The following is a 22,191-nucleotide window of genomic DNA, read 5'->3' as shown; positions in this document are numbered from 1 at the left end:
ATTCTTGTTACAATGTATGGACCTTTCCAATTTTGAGCCAATTATCTTTTAGCTTCTTCATGATATGGGAGGATACGTCTCAGAACGAGTTGTCCTACTATAAATTTCCTGGGCCACACTTTCTTATTGTAGACACAGGCCATTCTTTGTTGTTACAACTTCCCGTGACAAACTACGGCCAATTTCTTTTCATTAATCAAAGTTAATTGTTCCAACCAGGTCTTGATCTATTCTTCATCCTCAATCTCGGCTTCGACAATGACCCAAAGAGAAGGAATTTCAACTTCTCCCGATTTCATTCGGACTTAGCTTAGGCCTACTGCTCCAATTCTTTATTTATTTTCTCACAAGCCTTATCTTCAACACATTTTGCTTCTTGATTCATTATTTCTAGGTCTGACAACGTTTTAGGATCTGGCCATGAAGTTCGCAATCATGTCATGTCATTAAAATCATCATTAACAAAATGGAAAAGAGAATAAGAAAAGTGACAAGATTAAGAAAAGAGACATTCCTGGAAAATAAAATAATAATTTCATTTGATTTTTTTAAAGATAGAAGGGTTTGCATATGAAAGTAAGACAATAAAGTAAAACATTCGGGTTACACCCTGAAATAATACGGACACAGAAAGGATAGCAAGACTGACTACCAAGACTCCCATCTGACAGAGAACTTTTAGGTTTGGCGACCATATTTTGGCTTTTCTTCTATCTCGGCAATGGCTGCAATTGCCTTCAATGCCATATAAAATTCCCCATCAGCACATATCATTCCAACAATTGGCCCATTGGTGTGAGTAGGCATAAGATTGTTCGTCATATTAGGGGACTCTTCATCCATAAGAACTATTGCCTTGACCTCGATGAGATCTTCCACTGCTTTTTTTAAGAGTCCAACAATCTTCAATATCATGTCCCACTACTCCAGAGTGGTATTCACATCTAGCTACAGCTTGGTGCGAGGGGGATTCAGGGTTCGGCCGGTTTGGGCCACTGGTTGTAGAAGACCTAGTTTGACTAGCTTTTGGAACAAGCTCGAGTATGATTCACCAATATGGGTGAACTGATTCCTTCTAGGAGGCTCTCTTGGGTGAGGATTATATTGGGGAGCATTTTGTTGGGGATTAAATAGAGCTTGGTAGGGATGGGCATTTCTGGGAGGTGGAGCTCGATTTTGTGTATAATGTTGTGGTCGCGTGTAAGACTGCGTGTTCATCACCGCATATGGAGGCAGTGCCACGTCATAAGTAGCATCTTGATGGGGATAATAGTATTGTGGGACCATATGAAGCATATATGATTGGTTGAATTCCATGCGGGGCCCCCTCGAGCTCAAAGCCATCATAGCTCCCTCTTCCTCCTCCTTCTGTTCATCAAACCCCGCGAACCATTCTGAGCGGTCTGTGATATTGCCTTTGTCGCCCCCCTTTATCTCTCAAAATCGGGTTTCAATATGTGACAACACTTTTAAGGAGATATTAAAAGAGGAGAGTCGCCACCTAATAGTTTTTAAGGTGCGTTAGGGCACCTATTTGCATATGACTCGGGTTTGACTAGTTTGCATCACCAAAGATCGGGTAAGGGCTCGAAATTACCTCGAAAAGAAGGTGTTAGGCACTCTTCGAGGTCCACAATTATGGGTCCCGACCGAACTTGAATTATATGAATTAGTCAGATAAACAAAGACAGAGAAAATAAGAAGTTTGGGAAGTTTGATTATCAAAGACTTTGAATAAATACAAACACTTGATTCAAAGATAAGATGAGGGGTCCTAAGTTTTTTAGCATAAAGGATCACCCCGTGCAACATAAGTAATACTTCGTAACTCCCTCAAGACGGGGTGTTACTCGTATTATTCAGCAGGCACAGACTATCATCTCCTCCTACCCGATTACTATCTTTAAGTGATTACCTAAAGCGCACTAGTTGATTCTAAACCGTGCCTTATATGTGCACTACCCGTCCCATGCCTATGGTCCAGTAGGCATTTGGACCTCTATTTTTGGGTGGTTCTAGACTTGACTTAGGCGGCTCAAAAATGATAAAACTTGGCGACAATTCAAAAGAAATAGGACTGTAATTAGATCCAATTAAAGTCTCACATTAGCCTCCGCAATTAGGCAAACAAATGCATGCAAATAGATTTTACATAATAGGCAATTTTCAGAATTGAAGGGATTGCAGTTGTTAAACTCTATAGGCATGGTTTCTAGATGATCTGATTCAGATGCGCAAGCCATTTTTAGACCTAATGATTTCCAAATTACCAATTGGTAAATGCCAGATGTTGCTAAGTGGCTTATTACAGATTATCGGTGGACACATCTATAGGCAAGATTTCTAAGTGATTTATACAATAAGGAACCGCGAAACTTATTAGAAATACTCAAAATTATTACGCTTCTTAATAATTGCGAGGATAAACAATAAAACAACGTTTGAAAAGTGAGTAGTGATATCCTATAGGCATGATTTCTAAAGCTTGGTGATTGGAACTGATTCCCATATAATTACCTCCTATAGGCATGCTTTCTAGATGGACGATGAGATTGTAATAGCGAAATTAATTAGTTAAAATCCTATGGGCATGATATCTACTGAGCAGATTAAGGAGCAGTCATTAGCAATTATTTCCTATAGGCATGTTGTCTAGCAACACATAGCAGTAGACACAAGAATAGATAGAATACTCATGCATTGACAACATACTAATTATGTGAGTGTGTGATCCCCTAATGACATGATTTCTAATAGTGCACAAAGAGATTCACATATAACAAGTCAGATAGCAAATAGATCACCTAAATCCTATAAACAAGCTTTCTACCCTTTTTCATGCAAATATTAAGAGATACCCATTTTTCAATTTCACTATCACCCCAATTGTTATTACAGAATTATTACAAGCCCAATAATGAATAAATTACAAAGTAGTACAAGCAATAACAGTAGGCCCAAGATAGGCCCAAAAGATACCCAGCACTGACAAGCCTTCAACTAAGCTCTTTCTCCACATAGATCTCAACATAGCCCAAAAACCATAGGAGAACTCGAACCAAACCCAACAGCCATGGTTTGATCATAGAAACCAGGAAACAATCACTTACACAAGTCAATTTGCACATTCAACAGGCAGAATGAAGGACATAACTAAGTAGTAAGGAAAATGGCCAAAGAACCTCAGGCCCTAGTGTATCAGAGTTCACAAGGGTCTCAAAATGGACCCCGAGCAGTGCTCACACTAGGAGGTTAATAGAGAAAGCTTTAGTGGCCTTGGCTTTCAGCCGGCCAAGAACTATAGGTTCAGAATAGGGTAAGTAACCAATGAGAGTGAAAATAGTAGTCAAATGGCAGAGTTTGAAGAAGTGCGTTTGGATTTTATTAACAGGCATTGTAAAGGTGATCATACAATGAACATATCAACACAGAGGGTAAGCAAACTCAAGAGACAGGTTAATATCATAAGTCCACACTTAGAACAATGAGGCAAGGAACATTTGTAAGAAAGCAAGGGGGATTATGGCTTCCGGGATTACGAAATTAATAAGCAAGGCATTATGCCAAATAGGACAAACAACAGAACATTAACTTAACAGGTTCAGGCCTAAGGGTCAAATTATGCTAAGCACCAGGGGTTGAACAGTGCAACTCACACCAATAAGGAAAACAGAATCAAATGTTATAGGGAACACAAGTTAAGAAGCTATTCTAAAAGGTTCCAACTAGTTGCTAGGAAGTACAGAGTTAGGCAGGGTAAGTACATACTAAGTGAATAAAATGATCAAAGGAGCAAATCATATCTAGAATGAGGGTGTTAGCATGGATTGGGGCATATCACATATACAAATTAATCACGATAGAAATCCAGGACAAGGCAGAAAACAAACCGATGTCATATAACTAATGTAAACACTCAAAGTACCCACACATTAAGATAAACGAACTTCAAACAGTCTATATTGCTCAAGTTAAACACAAATACATTTTAGAACTAACTATTTAGGCATGAGCAAATACTAGAGAGGTTCATATCATAAGCAGAGTTACACATCGAGATAGTCTAAAAATACATTAGGTTATGCAATTTCATAGGCATGAATATGCTAATCAGGCATATAAGAGAATGAACATTGCAAAGGTTAAAGAACTCACCAGTTACTAATTCACAAGTAGACAAACAAGAAAAGAACAGATTCACTTTGAACGTCAACAAAGCAGTATAACCCGGGACCTTAGAAGCATCAAGTTCCCAAGGGCTTCAAGGAACCCATGGCAATGCTCATATCGAAGAAAGGTCGAGAGAAATAGGAATTCCGGTAGCCTTGGCTTTTAGCCGGCCAAGAGCCAAAGTAGAACAAGAGAATAAGCGAACAACAGAGTGAATATCTTTAGCTTTTTAGTGGAAATTTTGTGATTAAAGGTCTGTCCAAAAGTGAATGGGGGAAGGGTTTATATAGCAGTCAAAATCGAGCAAAGATATAAGAAAATAGAATAATTTAAGCAACAAACAAGGAAAAGAAACATGCAAATCGATTTGAAATCAATTTAAGAGAGAAAATCTGTAAACCATAATTTTTTAAGGGAAAGTGTAAATCAGCAGAATCCAAACAAAATCGAACTCACGTAGTATAATATCGAACGTATGTAGACGAAATAGTGCTCAAAATCAAAGCTTTGAACCATTTTGGTTCAATTTCGAAAGATATTGCTTGCTATGTTTAGGCAAGCACCTAGGTAACAACACAAACGGACAACCAGTACCAAAAGAATTCGAATATGGCAAGAGAATGGTAGTCGAATCCCATTATCAGTGGGATTAGGAGAGGGGATTAAGGGGGAAAGGGCTAGGGTTCTCCATAAGAGAGAATAAGAGAGTTGAGCGTTTAGGGGCGGCGGATTAAGGGGAAATGGGTAGGATTCTGGGTTAGGTTAATTTAAGAGGGGGGAGTGGAGGATGGCTGTTGATCTTGAGTGATCAACGGCTGAGATAAAAAACATTGGACCGGCGGGTCGTTTAGAAGCGGGTCGCGATAGGGTATTAGACATGGGTCGTTTGGCTTTGGGCTGGGATAATTGGGCTAGGTATTTGAGTGTTTGGGCCATTCATTTGGTCCGAAATTGGTTTAAAAATTGGGTTGTTGTTTAAATACACAAAAAGTATCAAAAATAATTTATAAAAGTATATAATAAATAACAAGAAATATTATTTGTACACTAAAATGATTGAGTATAATAACTTAACATTATAAAAATATAAAAAGCTATTTTGGCACAAATAATATTATTATACATGAATATAGGCTATTATTGCAAAAATATGCAACTAGCCTAAAAATGCAAATGCAATTATAGAAAAAATGAAGTAAAATATTATTAAACATACATGTTGGTGTAAATAATAAGTTTGGATGATTAAGTCATCACAAAATAATTTAAAGAATAATTATTAGATATTTATATAATAAAAATATAGAAAGAAATTGAGTTAGAGCTTTAAAAATTATGAAATATTATAAAAAAAATGCTTGTATAGGTTTGTAAACTAAATGATGATGCAAATATTCCATTTTGAAAGTATATATGCATTTTTAGAAAATATGAGGGAAAATTGGGTATCAACAACTGCCCCTCTTTACCCAGGAATGATGAAAGAATTGTCGGGTAAAAACCGATTTTGACCGAATGGGATGATTTGAAAAATGGAGGCCGTACTCTGGTTTCTGAGTTGCCTACATATCCCTGGTGTTACGGGAATCAGGTCGTGTGTAGTTCTGGATCCAATGGTGAACTAAACCGATGGAGTTGTTATAGGAATAGTCGTATGCTTCAGAAAGGTTCTTTTAGATAGGACAATATCAAATGAGTTTATACAAAATTGTGAACGGATGTATCTTAGAACGGGTATCTGAACAATTATCAAGTAAAAGTGGATAACTGATGGTGGTTGACTGTGTTTGAAATAATTGTAGGATGTGAGCATTGAACAGAAACCGGAGCGAAGATTGCTCTCGTTAAGAGAACGGGTACCTCCTGGATTACCTACAAAACTTAAACACAATGCATGCAAGTATATATGGGATTATTGTGATAATTTAAACATGATGCAAATTTTCTTTGGACCATGAAAGTTGTCTTTAGATGATGAGGATGATGTCCTTAGACCATGATGTCCTGGGCCATGAATCGCGTGATAAAGGATTCGCATGCCATGAAATGATGTTCTCGGGCCATGAGAATGGTGCCTCTGAACCATGACGCCTTTGAATAATGATGTGCAATATTGAGAGGTCCTTAGGCCATTGCATGGTGTCTTCCAGCTATGCGGATGATGCCTTCAGACTATGATGCCTTTGGATAAAATGGTGATGTTTCAGCCCATGAGATGCAAGGACATGATGCTTGGTCATATGCGAAGCGAAACAAGACAGAGCTTAGTCTTGTGTAAGATTGGGGCAGAGCTTAGCCCCGGGAAAGTAGAAAATAATGCTAGATTTTAAGTAGCATAACGGAGGTAGCATTTGGTATTATGCAAGGATAAGACGATGCTTAGCCTTATGCAATTAGGGAGGCAGTGCTTAGACTCATGCAAGGAAAAGGAGATACTGCTTAGTCTAATACAATTAGGAGACAGTGCTTAGTCTCATGCAAGAAAAGGCAGAGCTTAACCTTATGCAATTAGGGAGGCAGTGCTTAGCCTCATGCAAGAAAAGGAGACCGTGCTTAGTCTCATGCAAGGGAAGGCAATGCTTAGCCTTATACAATTAGAGAGGCAGTGCTTAGCCTCATGCAAGGAAAAGGAGACAGTGCTTAGTCTCATGCAATAGGAGACAGTGCTTAGTCTCATGCAAGGAAATGAGATAGTGCTTAGTCTCATGCAAAGAAAGGCAATGCTTAGCCTTATGCAATTAGGGAGGCAGTGCTTAGCCTCATGCAAGGAAAAGGAGACGGTGCTTAGTCTCATGCAAAGAAAGGCAATGCTTAGCCTTATGCAATTAGGGAGGCAGTGCTTAGCCTCATGTAAGGAAAAGGAGACAGTGCTTAGTCTCATGCAAGGAAAGGCAGAGCTTAGCCTCATGCAATTAGGGAGGCAATGCTTAGCCTCATGCAAGAAAACGAGACAGTGCTTAGTCTCATGAAAGGGAAGGAAATGCTTAGCCTTATGCAATTAGGGAGGCAGTGCATAGCCTCATGCAAGGAAAAAGAGATAGTGCTTAGTCTCATGCAAAGAAAGGCAATGCTTAGACTAATGCAATTAAGGAGGCAATGCTTAGACTCATGCAAAAAGAGGGTGATGAGTGATAGTAGAGTATTTCTTAGCTAGAGATATGTTTGCGTTTGGCAACTTTGTCATTATGAAAATAGTGATTTTTATGAATATTCCTATTATGTTCATTGTGCCTGCATCCAAAGAAAAATCGTGAGCTTTGCGGGGAAGGTTGGTCCGTGCTTTCACCTTCTTGCTTTGCTTTTGCTCTTGTTTCGAGATCCTGTTCGAGTTGTCCTGGGTAGCATCTGGTTTTTTATAAAATAAAGTTTTTGAGAAAATATGCATGCATTTGATGAATGTAGCTAATCAAAAACATAGTAGTATGCAATATCAAGTAAGTTAGATGAACCAATGACTGTGACACTTTTAGAGAGATTGCGACTTCTTTGCATTAGAATTTTGAGGGTCCTCCTCAAAATTCTACCCCGGTTCAATAAGCGATTCTTTGACCATTCTGCACATGACGAAGTTGGCTGGACTGGCTCTGCCCCAGTTTCTAACCATGGTAAAAATGAAGATTTTATTGAGTTGTGACCGAACCCACAGGGCTGCCTACATACCCCTCTTAAACGGGAATCAGGACAAGCGTAGTTCAGTTATATCAAATGAAGAAATGTAAACAACCTAAACATAGTATCTCTTGACTGCGTCTGAGTTAATAGGTTTTGGCCAAAATTTTCTGTCCATCTCTGCGAGTATGAGCGCTCCTCCTGTTAGTACTCTGTGAACTATGTAGGGTCCTAGCCAATTGGGTGAAAAAATTCCCTTTGGCTTCATCTTGATGCGGGAAGATCCGCTTCAGCACCAGCTGCCCCGGTGTGAATTGTCTAAGCCTGACCCTTTTGTTGAAAGCTCTAGACATTCTGTTCTGGTAAAATTGACCGTGACATACTGCGTTCATTTTTTTTCCGTCAATAAGAGACAGTTGCTCATAACGACTTCGTATCCATTCTGCATCACTGAGTTCAGCCTCTTGTATGATTCTCAAAGAAGGAATTTTTACTTCGGCGGGAATGACGGCTTCAGTGTCTTAGACTAGAAAATAAGGAGTTGCCCCAGTTGATGTGCGAACCGTAGTACGATATCCAAGTAAAACAAATGGCAGCTTTTCGTGCCATTATTTGTAATTATCTACCATTTTCCTCAATATCTCCTTGATGTTCTTGTTGGCAGCTTCTACAGCTCCATTTATTTGCGGTTTTTATGCCGTGGAGTTCCTATGCTTGATCTTGAACGTTTCACACATGGCTTTCATCAAATCGTTGTTTAAATTGGCGACGTTGTTAGTAATGATTGACTGAATCACTATCCTCATGTTGTGTTGTCTTATTACATGTCACCGTCATAGGTTCATCGGGATAGGTAATAATAATGCTGAAAAGAAAAATGTAAAAATAATAATAAATACAAAAAGCGGTAATGTATTAAAAAATCTTTAAAACGTCAACAAGTGCGTCTTGATGGCTCGAGCAATTATTTCAAAACAAAATAGTGAAAAATGTCTCAAATGCTCAAAACTATTTTTTAAATGTAATTCATGCTAATTTGCCAGGCTACCTAGGAACTCGACGGGCCCGGGATGGTGCAGCAGTCCAGTTCTTGAGAAGATTCCAGTATGCACGAACCAACCTTTGGGAATGGGAATAATCAAAAGAAAGAAAAAGCAAAAGGTAACCAAGTTAGTAAGGAATATTAAAAACGTGTTTGCGATATTAAAACATGTTTCACAAAGTCATGCAATAATTCGCGTCCTAAATTGGAGACCTCATTGTGCCCGAGGTAGGCCTAAGCAACACATAGACTTCGAGAAAATTGATGCCAACATTTGCGTCATTTTATTAATGCAAAAAAATGAGTCAAACCTTTTTACTAAATCGACAATACTAAAAATTACTAATGGTATTTAGCCTTATTGCAATCGAAATCTAAAGCTAAGCTACAAAGCTGTAAAGATCTTTCAACCAGTCAAGTAGCAAAGGTGGGATGTTTTGGACCATACCGAACCTGGGGACTTCGTGCTTCATTTTCTACAAATAAACAAAGGTTAGCCCTTACCCCCTCCAGATTTGACTACTTACGCAACAATGATCAACACGTTGGCACATTTTCTTCAAGTAATGCACATAATATGATAGTGTCCATTAGGATTATGGAAATCCCGTCGGGCTTTGGATAAGGCTTATCTTAGTGGATTATCATGCGGATAACGTTCTAACCCATACTAGATTTGACATTATGTATGCACAGTTGATATTGGAGCAAGGTTTCTAGAAGGGTCTAAACTGGCACTCTCAAGTGGACAACTTGAGAGAAAAAGGCACGGGACCGTCGACTGCACCGGTGATCAACTAGTTTACCGCAAATAAGCCTTTCCAATTTGAAGGGTAATTTTGGAAGAGCGCAGACACTCATCAAGTGCCGCTATGGTATTAGTTGGGCACGAGTGGAATATGATATGGAGCATGCTTTATGCAAAGATAATAATACATTGCCAAGTATTTGCATGATAAATATGTGAAAGCAATAAACGCAGTATTAAGATAAAACATAAAGGACGTAAAAAGAAAGACAAAAGAAGAAGTTAGTTCGGGGAATATAGGGAATATAATAAAGTAAGCAAGGAAGTAGGGGTGGGAGAGACATCATATAGCTAGTAAATAGCAGTTAGAGCAACTAAGGGCGAATAGGAAAAGGGATGTGCATGTTATAAGGGTTTTAAACAAGTAAAGGTGAACGAAAAAAAGGATGTGCATGTAATAGCAAATCTAACAAATAAAGATGGAAAAGGAATGTGAGTTTTATAACAAAGAAAACTAATCCACACAAGCCAAGTTCATTATGGTAAGAGCCTAAGTGTAAATCTCCAGCAGAGACACCATGCTGTCATGCCACTTTTTCTCGCGAAAGCGGGCTTTGACGTGAGACAACTCCTTTGGATGGGAGATAGAGTGTTAAAAGAAGAAGAGTCACCACCTAACGATTTTTAAGGTGCGTTAGGGCACCTATTATGAAGATAACTCTGTTTGACTAGTTTGCATCACCAAAGATCAGGTAAGGGCTCGAAATTACCTCAAAAAGAAGGTGTTAGGCAATCTTCGAGGTCCACAACTGTGGGTCCCGGCCGAACTTGAATTATATAAATTAGTCAGATAAACAAAGACAAAGAAAACAAGAAGTTTGGGAAGTTTGATTATCAAAGACTTTGAATAAATACAAACACTTAATTAAAAGATAAGATGGGGGTCCTAAGTTTTTTAGCATAAAGGATCACCCCGTGCAACATAAATAATACTTTGTAACTCCTTCAAGATGGGGTGTTACTCGTATTATTCAGCAGGCACAGACTATCATCTCCTCCTATACGATTACTATCTTTAAGTAATTACCTAAAGCGCACTAGTTGATTCTAAATCGTGCCTTATGTGTGCACTACCCGTCTCATGCCTATGGTCCAGGATGCATTTGGACCTCTATTTTTGGGTGGTTCTAGCCTTGACTTAGGCTGATCAAAAATTTTAAAACTAGGCGACAATTCAAAAGAAATAGGACTGCAATTAGATCCAATTAAAGGCTCACATTAACCTCCGCAATTAGGCAAACAAATGCACGCAAACAGATTATAAATATTAGGTAGTTTTCAGAATTGAAAGGATTGTAGTTGTTAAACTCTATAAGCATGGTTTCTAGATTATCTGATTCAGATGCGCAAGCCATTTTTAGACCTAATGATTTCCAAATTACCAATTGGTAAATGCCAGATGCTGTTAAGTGGCTTATTACAGATTATCAATAGACACATCTATAGGCATGATTTCTAAGTGATTTATACAATAAGGAACAACGGAACTTATTGGAAATGCTCAAAATTATTACGCTTCCTAATAATCGCGTGGATAAATAATAAAACAGCGTTTGAAAAGTGAGTACTGATGTCCTATAGGCATGATTTATAAAGCTTGGCGATTGGAACTTATCCCCATACAATTATCTCCTATAGGCATGCTTTCTAGATGGACGATGAGATTGCAATAGCGAATTAATTAGTTAAAATCCTATGGGCATATCTACTTAGCAGATTAAGGAGCAATCATTAGCAATTAATTCCTATAGGCATGTTGTCTAGCAACACATAGCAGTAGACACAAGAATAGATAGAATACTCATGCATCGACAACATACTAATTATGTGAGTGTGTGATCCCCTAATGACATGATTTCTAATAGTGCACAAAGAGATTCACACATAACAAGTCGGATAGCAAATAGATCACACAAATCCTATAAACATGCTTTCTACCCTTTTTCATGCAAATATTAAGAGATACCCATTTTTCAATTTCACTATCACCCCAATGGTTATTACAGAATTGTTACAGGCCCAATAATGAATAAATTATAAAGTAGTACAAGCAATAACAATAGGCCCAAGACAGGCCCAAAAGATACTCAGCACTGACAAGCCTTCAACTAAGCTCTTTCTCTACATAGATCTCAACATAGCCCAAAAACCATAGGAGAACTCGAACCAAACCCAACAGCCATGGTTTGATCATAGGAACCAGGAAACAATCACTTACACAAGTCAATTTGCACATTCAACAGGCAGAAAGAAGGACATAACTAAGTAGTAAGGAAAATGGCCAAAGAACCTCAGGCCCTAGTGTGTCAGAGTTCACAAGGGTCTCAAAATGGACCTCGAGCAGTGCTCACACTAGGGAGGTTAATAGAGAAAGCTTTAGTGGCCTTGGCTTTCAGCCGGCCAAGAATTATAGGTTCAGAATAGGGTAAGTAACCAATGAGAGTGAAAATAGTAGTCAAATGGCAGAGTTTGAAGAAGTGCGTTTGGATTTTTAGAAACATGCATTGTAAAGGTGATCATACAATAAACATATCAACACAGAGCGTAAGCAAACTCAAGAGATAGGTTAATATCATAAGTCCACACTTAGAACAATGAGGCAAGGAACATTTGTAAGAAAGCAAGGGGATTATGGCTTCCGGGATTACGAAATTAATAAGCCGGGCATTATGCCAAATAGGACAAGCAATAGAACATTAACTTAACAAGTTCAAGCCTAAGGGTCAGATTATGCTAAGCACCAGGGGTTGAACAATACAACTCACACCAATAAGGCGAACATAATCAAATGTTATAGGGAATATAAGTTAAGAAGCTATTCTAAAAGGTTCCAACTAGTTGCTAGGGAGTACAGAATTAGGAAGGGTAAGAACATACTAAATGAATAAAATGATCATAGGAGCAAATCATATCTAGAATGAGGGTGTTAGCATGGATTGGGGCATATCACAGATACAAATTAATCACGATAGAAATCCCGGACAAGGCAGAAAACAAACTGATGTCATATAACCAATGTAAACACTCAAAGTACCAATACATTAAACTAAACGAACTTCAAACAGTCTAAATTGCTCAAGTTAAACACAAATACATTTTAGAACTGACTATTTAGGCATGAGCAAATGCTAGAGAGGTTCATATCATAAGCATAGTTACACATAGAGATAGTCTAAAAACACATTAGGTTATGCAATTTCATAGGCATGAATATGCTAATTAGGCATATAAGAGAATGAACATTGCAAAGGCTAAAGAACTCACCAGTTACTGATTGACAAGTAGATAAACAAGAAAAGAACAGAATCATTTTGAACATCAACAAAGCAGTATAACCCAGGACCTTAGATGCGTCAAGTTCCCAAGGGCTTCAAGGAACCCAGGGCAATGCTCACACCCAAGGAAGGTCGAGAGAAATAGGAATTCCGGTGGCCTTGGCTTTCAGCCGACCAAGAGCCAAAGTAGAACAAGAGAATAAGCGAACAACATAGTGAAGATCTTTAGATTTTTAGTGGAAATTTTGTGATTAAATGTATGTCCAAAAGGGAATGGGGGAGGGGTTTATATAGTAGTCAAAATCGAGCAAACATATAAGGAAACAGAATAATTTAAGCAACAAACAAGGAAAAGAAACATGCAAATCGATTAGAAATCAATTTAAGAGAAAAAATATGTAAACCCTAGTTTTTTTAGGGAAAGTGTAAATCAGCAGAATCCAAACAAAATCGAACTCACACAGTATAGTATTGAACGAATGTAGACGAAATAGTGCTCAAAATCAAAGATTTGAACCACTTTGGTTTGATTTCGGAAGATATTGCTTGCCATATTTAGGCAAGCACCTAGGTAACACCACAAACAGACAACCAGTACCAAAAGGATTCGAATATGGCAAGAGAATGGTAGTCGAATCCCACTATCAGTGGGATTAGGAGAGGGGATTAAGGGGGCGGCTAGGGTTCTCCAGAAGAGAGAATAAGAGAGTTGAGTGTTTAGGGGCCGCGGATTAAGGGAAAATGGGTAGGGTTCTGGGTTAGGTTAATTTAAAAGGGGGAGTGGACGATGGCCGTTGATCTTGAGAGATCAACAGCTGAGATAAAAAAAAATGGATGGGCGGGTCGTTTAGAAGCGGGTCGCGATCGGGTATTAGACATGGGTCGTTTGGCTCTGGGCTGGGGTAATTGTGCTAGGTATTTGAGTCTTTGGGCCATTCATTTTGTCCGAAATTGGTTTAAAAATCGGGTTGTTGTTTAAATACCTAAAATTTATCAAAAATAATTTACAAAAGTAATTAATAAATAACAAAAAATATTATTTTTGCATTAAAATGATTGAGAATAATAACATAAAATTATAAAAATATAAAAAGCTATTTTGGCATAAATAATATAATTATACATGAATATAGGCTATTATTACAAAAATATGCAATTAGCCTAAAAATACAAATGCAATTATAGAAAAAATGAAGTAAAATATTATAAAACATACATGTTGGTGTAAATAATAAGTTTGGATGATTAAGTCATCATAAAATAATTTAAAGGATAATTATTAGATATTTATATAATAAAAATATAGAAAGAAATTGATTTAGAGCTTTAAAAATTATGGAAAATTATAGAAAAATGCTTGTATAGGTTTGTAAACTAAATGATGATGCAAATATGCCATTTTGAAAGTATATATGCATTTTTAGAAAATATGAGGTAAAAATTGGGTATCAACAGCCTTAAAGGCAATATGTCTCAAGATTTGGACCGTTTTTAAACTATTTTCGACCATTTCCCCAATTTTGATAGATTCAGCGAACTGATTACCAGGACATCATATTCTGGAAGTAGTCCGCCTCTTGGGCCTGTAGGAAGACCGTAGCCATTTCTGTTTCATCCATTGGAGGCTTTATCTTGGCGGCTTGCACACACCATTTGATAGCATATTCATTGAAACTATCCGCGGTTTTCTTTTTCAAATTGGACAAAGAGTTCTCTTTTTTGGATTTTTCTACTCTTGCTTTCTTTCTTTCTTTCTTTGGTTGTTTTTCGCTCTTTATTTTTCTTTGTTATTTTTGTCACTTCTTTCTTTCTTCACTCAGTTTATTTAATGGCTATGATAGAATCCGATGGGGATTGCCTACGTATCATGACGTCGCATGAATCAGATCATTACGTAGTTCAGGAAGATCAGGAATAAAGTAAATAAACTAACTCTTATTCTTATACAATTCACACCATAAAAGCTCCTAACAAGGAAAATAATTTTTTTAAATTTCATTTTTTTTTTGGAATTTTCGAAAGAAATTCTTCTAAAGAAGAAAATTATTTTTGGATTTAGTTTTTTTTTTGGATTTTCTAAGGAAAAAATTCTAAACAGTAAATTAAGGAAAGGGAAAATATTTTTGGAGTTTTTGAGAATTGGGGCCGGAACCGATGAGTTTTGCCTACGTATCTCATATCCGGTGAGAATCAGACCTGCGTAGTTCGGTAAGTTTTGACACAACAGGAAAATATGACTTTTGAAAATATTGGCTAATTTTGAAATGAGTTTTCTTTTTCTCTCTTTTTGTTTTTCAAAATTTTGGCAGAGTTTCAGGATTTTTCAAATACCTGAATTTTTCAGAACCAGGTAAATTTTCTCTTTCCTACTTCACTTTTGATTTTTCTTGATTTTCTTTTCCTATTTTAGAAGTCAATCAACATGCAAACTGAAATAACTAAATGCACAAGTAGCACATAAAATGCATCAAGATGATTTTTTAAATTGGGTACACTTGTCCTAGACGGATCCAACCCCTATGTTGAGTCCCCAAAGTCAAATATACGTGATGCAAATAAATATTCCTATAGGGATCCGACATGAGGCTATGTTCTTCTAAGTTTAAACCTTAAAGGTGTGGAGTTCTAGACCTGGCTTACCCAAGCTGACAACTCGAGCCGGAGAGGGGGGAGGGGGGCAATGTACCGGGAATCAAAAGGCCATCCGGCTTTGTAACTAATCTGATTCTCGTTCTAAAATTAAGGATATGACACTCTAACATAAAAGAAGTCACGCCAGCGTGCGCTTCTTAGAAGATTTAGAAGACTTAGAGAGAAAAAGGGTGTCGTAACAGTTTTATATACAGTTCAAACAATATCAAAGCGGTAAAGAGTGGTATTTAGCACATTAGGCTCAAACAAGTAATATCAGACAATCACAAGTAGCTAAGTATAGCAGTCATCTAAGCTCAAATTCTGAACCCTGAACCAGAGATTCTGAGTTCGGTCCCCAGCAGAGTCGCCAGAGCTGTCACATCTCTTTTTTCCGAAGGATAGGGGAGTTTTTTTAATTAAAGTAACATTATTCGAAATGAGATTATTTATTTAATTATAGTCGCCACTTGAAAAAATTGTTATGGTGTCCCAAGTCATCGGTTTGTTTTAAAATTCCAAATCGAGAAAATTGACTCTATTTATGGTCCGCGAACACAGAAGACCGGGTAAGAAATTTTGTTAATCCGGGAGAAGATGTGAGGCACTCCTGAGTTTCGTGGTTTTAGCACGGTCGCTCAACTATTGATAATTGGCCTAATTATCTGATTGATTACATATTTAAAATCTTTTTATGCATTACCGCTTTTAATTAATTATTTAATCGCTTTTAGTATTTATGAAATATATTTGAACAAGTCGCGATATCGCGCATTCGTTATTTTTGTACATATTGCAAATCGTGCCACGTGAAACGCACCCGCGATTTACAATATGTTTATAATTATTATTTGAAGTTATGGTCAAGTCGCGTGAAACGCGCACTTGAGTTGAAATTTACGTATCGTGACCATGTCGTGAAAATTGTACCCACAATCACGATAAATTTATTATTAATTGCGCCTAAAGCAAGCTGCAATGTTCTTTGAATTATTTTTCCACTTTGAGATTTGTTGTAAGGCCAAAATTATGAGAAGTGATTGTGGAAATATTCATCACCTACGGATTATTTAGGCGATTGGTTACACCTCTAAATTATGGAAAGTATGTGCAATTATTCCTCATGGGATAGACATGAATTAGCCCATGAGTATATTGCTATGGGGGTGATGGCCCATTTAAAAAAATATGAATCTCGTAAAATCAAACCCAAACCCACATCCCATCAATTGTCAAATATTTAGCTAATGGTCATGTCTCTTTGCATTCAGTTAAATCAAATGGCACACTTAGTCTTCAATTACAAATCTTAACAAATAAACATAACCGAGATGATATGCTACAAAACTCATTTTATTACTTTCCTAATCAAGTAACTAATCAGCAGGAAAGCTTAACAACCAAATGAAACCCAACAAAAAGCCTAAGAAATCTATTCCATCTCTCAAATCAAACATGATGCTTAATAACTCATTCACGAGCATAATAAATAATTAAAAGCCACACCAAAAATGTAAGCAAAGAAATGGACCTTTATTAGTGATGAGCATACAGTGAAGCCAAGGTTTCAAAATCATCAAGTGAAAACGCACAAGACCAGCGGACAAGCGCCTTGACTGGAACTCGATTGCGACCTCAACGGCAACCTCGCACTCCACTTTTCGTGACTGATTTTGCTGGGTTTGAGGGGATGTTTCGTGGTGCTTTTGGTTGGTATTTTGGGACTGCTTTCAGCTGGATTTTGGGGCTGGTTTTTAGCTGTGTTTTTAAGATTTTTTGGAGTTGAAAATGAGGTGTTTGGCTGGGATTTTGGTCTGGTTTGTTCAGCAGTTTTGCAGTTGGGTTTGGCTGTGTTTTTGGGGCTAAAACAATGGTATTTTGGAGAAGGAAGAATGTGTTTTGAGGCTGGTGGAATAGTGGCTGTTTTGAGCTCGTTTTTTATGGTTTAATGGAGCCTTTTGGAGGAAGAAGAGTGTTTGAGGGATGCTTTATGTACTCCTGTGAAGCTACGTTAATGGAGGAAGAAAAAGAGATCACAAACTCTATTTTTGGGAAGCTATGGCTGCTCCTTTCTTCTCTCTATCCTCTCTTTGTTTTTGTTTCTTTTAGATCTGTTCCTCTCTTCCTGTATCCCCACCCACTTCTATTGTTGTATAGTATATGAACATATATAGTGCAATTTGTATGTAAGTGAGTGCTTGGAGGGGAAGAAAATGTGAGTGGGGACATGCGTGGTGAAAGTGGGAGTGTGAGTGGGGGAAGTGGGAAGTTAGGTATTAGGGAGATGAGTGGAGAACATGGGTAGTGAGGCATTGATGAGATGAGTGGGAAAAAATTCAAATACGGTCAAAAATTAGGTGCTCACAAGAAAAAATTAAAAATAATAAAAGTTAGAATAAAGTCAATATTGTATGTTAAAATGAAGTAAGAAGAAGTATATAGTTGTAACAAATAAATCATTCTATATGACAATTAAAGAGTTTATACATATTTAAAGTGGGCAGAATACCTAAAAATACCCCTAAACTTGGCACAGATTATTAGTTACATCCCTAAACTATTCGTGGTCTTAATTACCCCCTCAATTTGGCCTTTTGAAAGCCATTATCCCCTGGATGCTGACGTGACAAAGAGTGTGGGTGCACTCTCTTTAGTGTGGGTACAACCCTTAAAGAGAGTGCACCCACACTCTTTGTCACGTCAGCATCCAGGGGATAATGGCTTTCAAAAGGCCAAATTGAGGGGGTAATTAAGACCACGAATAGTTTAGGGTTGTAATTAATAATCTGTGCCAAGTTTAAGGGTATTTTTAGGTATTCTGCCCACTTTAAATATGTATAAACTCCTACTTTATTTAGGGGGAGAAAGAGGATGAGGTGGACTTGATTGATTCTAGTAGGGCAAATGCATAATTTGGTAATTATTGAATTACCGTACGAAAATAAAAAAATTTGGTATTTGGTATTTAATATGGTATTTGATTTAAAAAATTGATATTAAGTATGGTATTCGATATTAAAACATAAAATACTGAAATATCGATATCGTACCAAAATATATACTAAGTTACACAATACACATATTATTGATTATAACATAAATATTAAAATTCTAAATTTTACTTTCTGTTGTTTTTATATTTTTTTGAACCTTTACCACCCATTTTCCCCCACTATACTTGCCTTTCCCTCTTATATTTGGTTGCATACTTCTGTTTCAACCTTTCTCCGGAATAGGTTTAGCATTTTTGGTTTTCATTATTTTTTCACTATATTATGATATTTTTATTTTTGTATTTGTGAGTACCTTAGTTAAGAATATTATAGTCTATAACTTTATATACTAGTTAATATTCGAACTGAACAAACTGAAATTACCAGCCCGAATAACTGAAATCGAAAGGAGAAAAGCTGAATCATATCGAATTTAATTAGGTATGATATTGGTATAGCATTTTAAAAAATCGAATACCGAAAATACCAAACTAAAATATCTAAATATCGTATCGTAACGACCGACAAACACCCCTAGTTTTTAGACAAAAGCTAACAAATATCAACTCTAAACATTAAATTTAAAGATGTTGACATAAATAATATTTTAGTATCTTCTACTTTTAACAATTTTCATATACAACAATGCAGATCCACTGAATTTTTGCATGTGAGGTTTGGGAAGAATAATGTGCATGGAGACCTTACCCCTACCTTGAGATGATAGTAAGGTTGTTTTGGTTAGACCCTAGGTTAAAGAGAAAATGTACTTTTAATAATTTTCAAATCTTAAATGAAATTTAAGAACGACTCTTCTGAAAGATCTTTCATACGGACAATTTTCCGTCCTTTTAAAAAAAAAAATATTTACATTGACAAACCCTTAGATAAGACAACATCTAAATTACTTTGCTAGATTTATGTTGTCATATCTTTTGTTCTTTTTTTCCCAATGATAGATGTTTAACTACCTAGGGTACGCACGCAGGGCATAGGTTGTGTCAAGTCTTTGTTTATCTTTCGAGCTATTCATAGGCGGACATAGTGACACGATTAAATCTTGAATCCATCTTTGTTATCTTATTTTCTTATAACTCTTTTCAATTACTAAGTTCGTCACATTTATATGATATTATTGTCTTACTTTTCATTCCAAAAAGAATAATACTTTTTTAAATTTAAAAATAATTTAACTTTAATTAACTTATCATTTTACTTTTAATAACAAACTTTTATAGTCACATAAATAATATGACTGTATATGGTGAAATATGATATGACACGTGATCATCTAAAGGAAAGACACGTGGAATCCAAGACGAGGATGGCCAAAGACAGAACGCAACCATTTCGCTTGTCACCGGAAGGGATAACGTTCATAAATATGTATTAAATGCTCTGCATCCGGTAGCATTTAATAAGGAATATTCTGCAGCATTAAGAGTGACGACCCGTTATAAAGAATTTGGCATTTATGTTCACCGTTACATCTTCATCAATGACCCTCATAATTGACATTAAAAGAGGGCACGATCCTAGGACATTCTTTCCTAGACACAGCTATAAATAGTGAGCCCAGTTATCATTGTAAAGGACACGAATTTTCTGGCTAAACTTACACTATATTCTATACAAAGCTTAATACAATCTTACTTTTCTATTTTTTGATCTCATCATTGCTGTGCCCGAAAATCTTATTTCCGGAACTGTCATTTCTGTTGTTTCATCTACATTTTAAGGCTAAGTATTGTACATTTCTTCAATTATTGCATTATTTCAATATCAAATTAGTTCATTTGTCTAGAAACCACGTATAAATTCAACTGTATCATTTTACGGGTAAACAATTTGACATCCACCGTGGGGCCTAGGCAGTTGTGCAATTAAATTGATCCTTACCTTTTTTACTAACGTGATTTGATTATTTTGTCTTAGAAAAAATCACAATAAATGGAAGATAACACTGTTAACAACACGCACAATCCTGAAATTTGAGGGGATCAGCTATTTCGAGGATTCAATCAGTGACACTCGCAATAAGAAGAATGACGCCAAGCCGGTGCATGACATGCAGTACCCTTGACAAGTTCACGATACAACTCCTGATGATGTTGATGAGGGGCATGTCATGGATGCGGTGAGGGGCCTGCAAGAGCAATAGGTGATTATTCTAGGCCATCTCAAACGACAGGATAAGGTTATGACGGAGCTGAAGCAGGCGCTATCGGGGGCTTTGAATAATGCAGACAGACGAGATCCAATTCCTCCCAGTGTTCCCACAAACCAAATAACGTAGCGAGTCGACAACAACACTAGTAGGGTTGAAGTTAGTTCCGACGGGGCTGGGGGAAGAGGATTCGGTCTCAACAACGAGAACGACCCGTTCAGGAGTGAACTTTTATGGTTTATGAGGGAAGTAAACGCCCACATGGACCAAATTCCAAGTGCGCCACCAGTATTGAAAGGCCCGGACTCGAAGAAGCATACTCAATTGTCGTACAAACAGAGTGCGGCACCAGAACTAATTCTGAAGCAGTTCAAAATGCCTGAAGTGCCAAAGTATGGCGGGACTTCAGACCTACAGGGGAATATTACCACCTACACAATGGCGGTAAAAGGAAATGATTTAGCTTCTCACGAAATTGAATCTGTGTTGCTAAAGAAATTTGGACAAACTCTCACGAGGGGAGATCTAACGTGGTATTCATTATTATCCAAACTTTTCATAGATTCCTTTGAGATGCTCGCAGATTCTTTCATCAAGGCTCATGCTGGGGCCGGGCTAGAAAAGTACAAGCCCGGAAGGCTGACATATTCAGGATAACACAGAGAGAATCCAAATTACTAAGAGAGTTCGTTACCCGATTCTAGAAAGAAAGAATGTTGCTCTCGGCTGTCCCGGATAAATGGGAAGATGAAGCATTCACCAAAGGATTAAATCTGAGAAGCTCAGACGCTTCCCGGAAATTGAAGGAGAGCCTGCTTGAGTTTCAAGCAATAACTTGGGCAGATGTCCATAACTGGTACGAGTCAAAGATAAGGATCGAATATGACCATGTCAGTTCTACATCATCGGCCAAAAGACGGGAGAAGAGTGGAGAAAAATCAAAGGATGAATATGACGCAGGCAGACAGACTTCGAAGGGCCGATTTTTGCCTTACGAGCGAACCGAAGGTCGTGGCAGAAACTTCCGGGCAGCAAACAAGTTCACCGTTTACAAAGGGACCGATCATGGTCGAAACAATAGTTCACAGCAGGATAAAGAGACGTCGGGGCCTCGAGATCCTTCTTACCCCAAGTTATCGGAATATAACTTCAACGTCAGTATAGTAGGGTTGGTGTCAGCCATGAGAAACATTAAAGAGGCACGATTTTCGAGACCTATGAGATCCGATTCCAACCAAAGGGATCCCAACTTATGGTGTGAATACCATGGGACGAATGACCACCGAACAGGGAACCGCTGACACCTCCGAGAAGAGATGGCAACACTATTGAAGAATGGTCACCTCAGAGAATTCTTGAGTGACCGAGCTAAGAACAATTATGGTCGTAACAGATACAACGTGGAACTTTCAAAAGCAGGAGAAGAACCCCCACGCCAAACGATAAATATGATCTTCGGAGGGAATGAGATTAACGAGGTCACCTTTTCGGCAGCG

At 37.5% G+C, this 22,191-nt stretch overlaps 1 long non-coding RNA gene across 1 annotated transcript; it reads right to left on the bottom strand.

The window, feature by feature from the left end:
• Nucleotides 1-8,674: 8,674 nt before the first annotated feature.
• LOC138907127 (uncharacterized) lies at nt 8,675-17,681 on the bottom strand. The gene is made up of 2 exons (XR_011414889.1): nt 17,067-17,681; nt 8,675-8,899 (listed from the first exon to the last, which is right to left on the bottom strand). It is a non-coding gene; the product is annotated as an uncharacterized lncRNA (long non-coding RNA).
• Nucleotides 17,682-22,191: the final 4,510 nt, after the last annotated feature.

Source organism: Nicotiana tomentosiformis, chromosome 3, assembly GCF_000390325.3.
Source record: "Nicotiana tomentosiformis chromosome 3, ASM39032v3, whole genome shotgun sequence".
NCBI lineage: Eukaryota > Viridiplantae > Streptophyta > Magnoliopsida > Solanales > Solanaceae > Nicotiana > Nicotiana tomentosiformis.
This window is presented reverse-complemented; position numbering and strand designations above follow the sequence as displayed.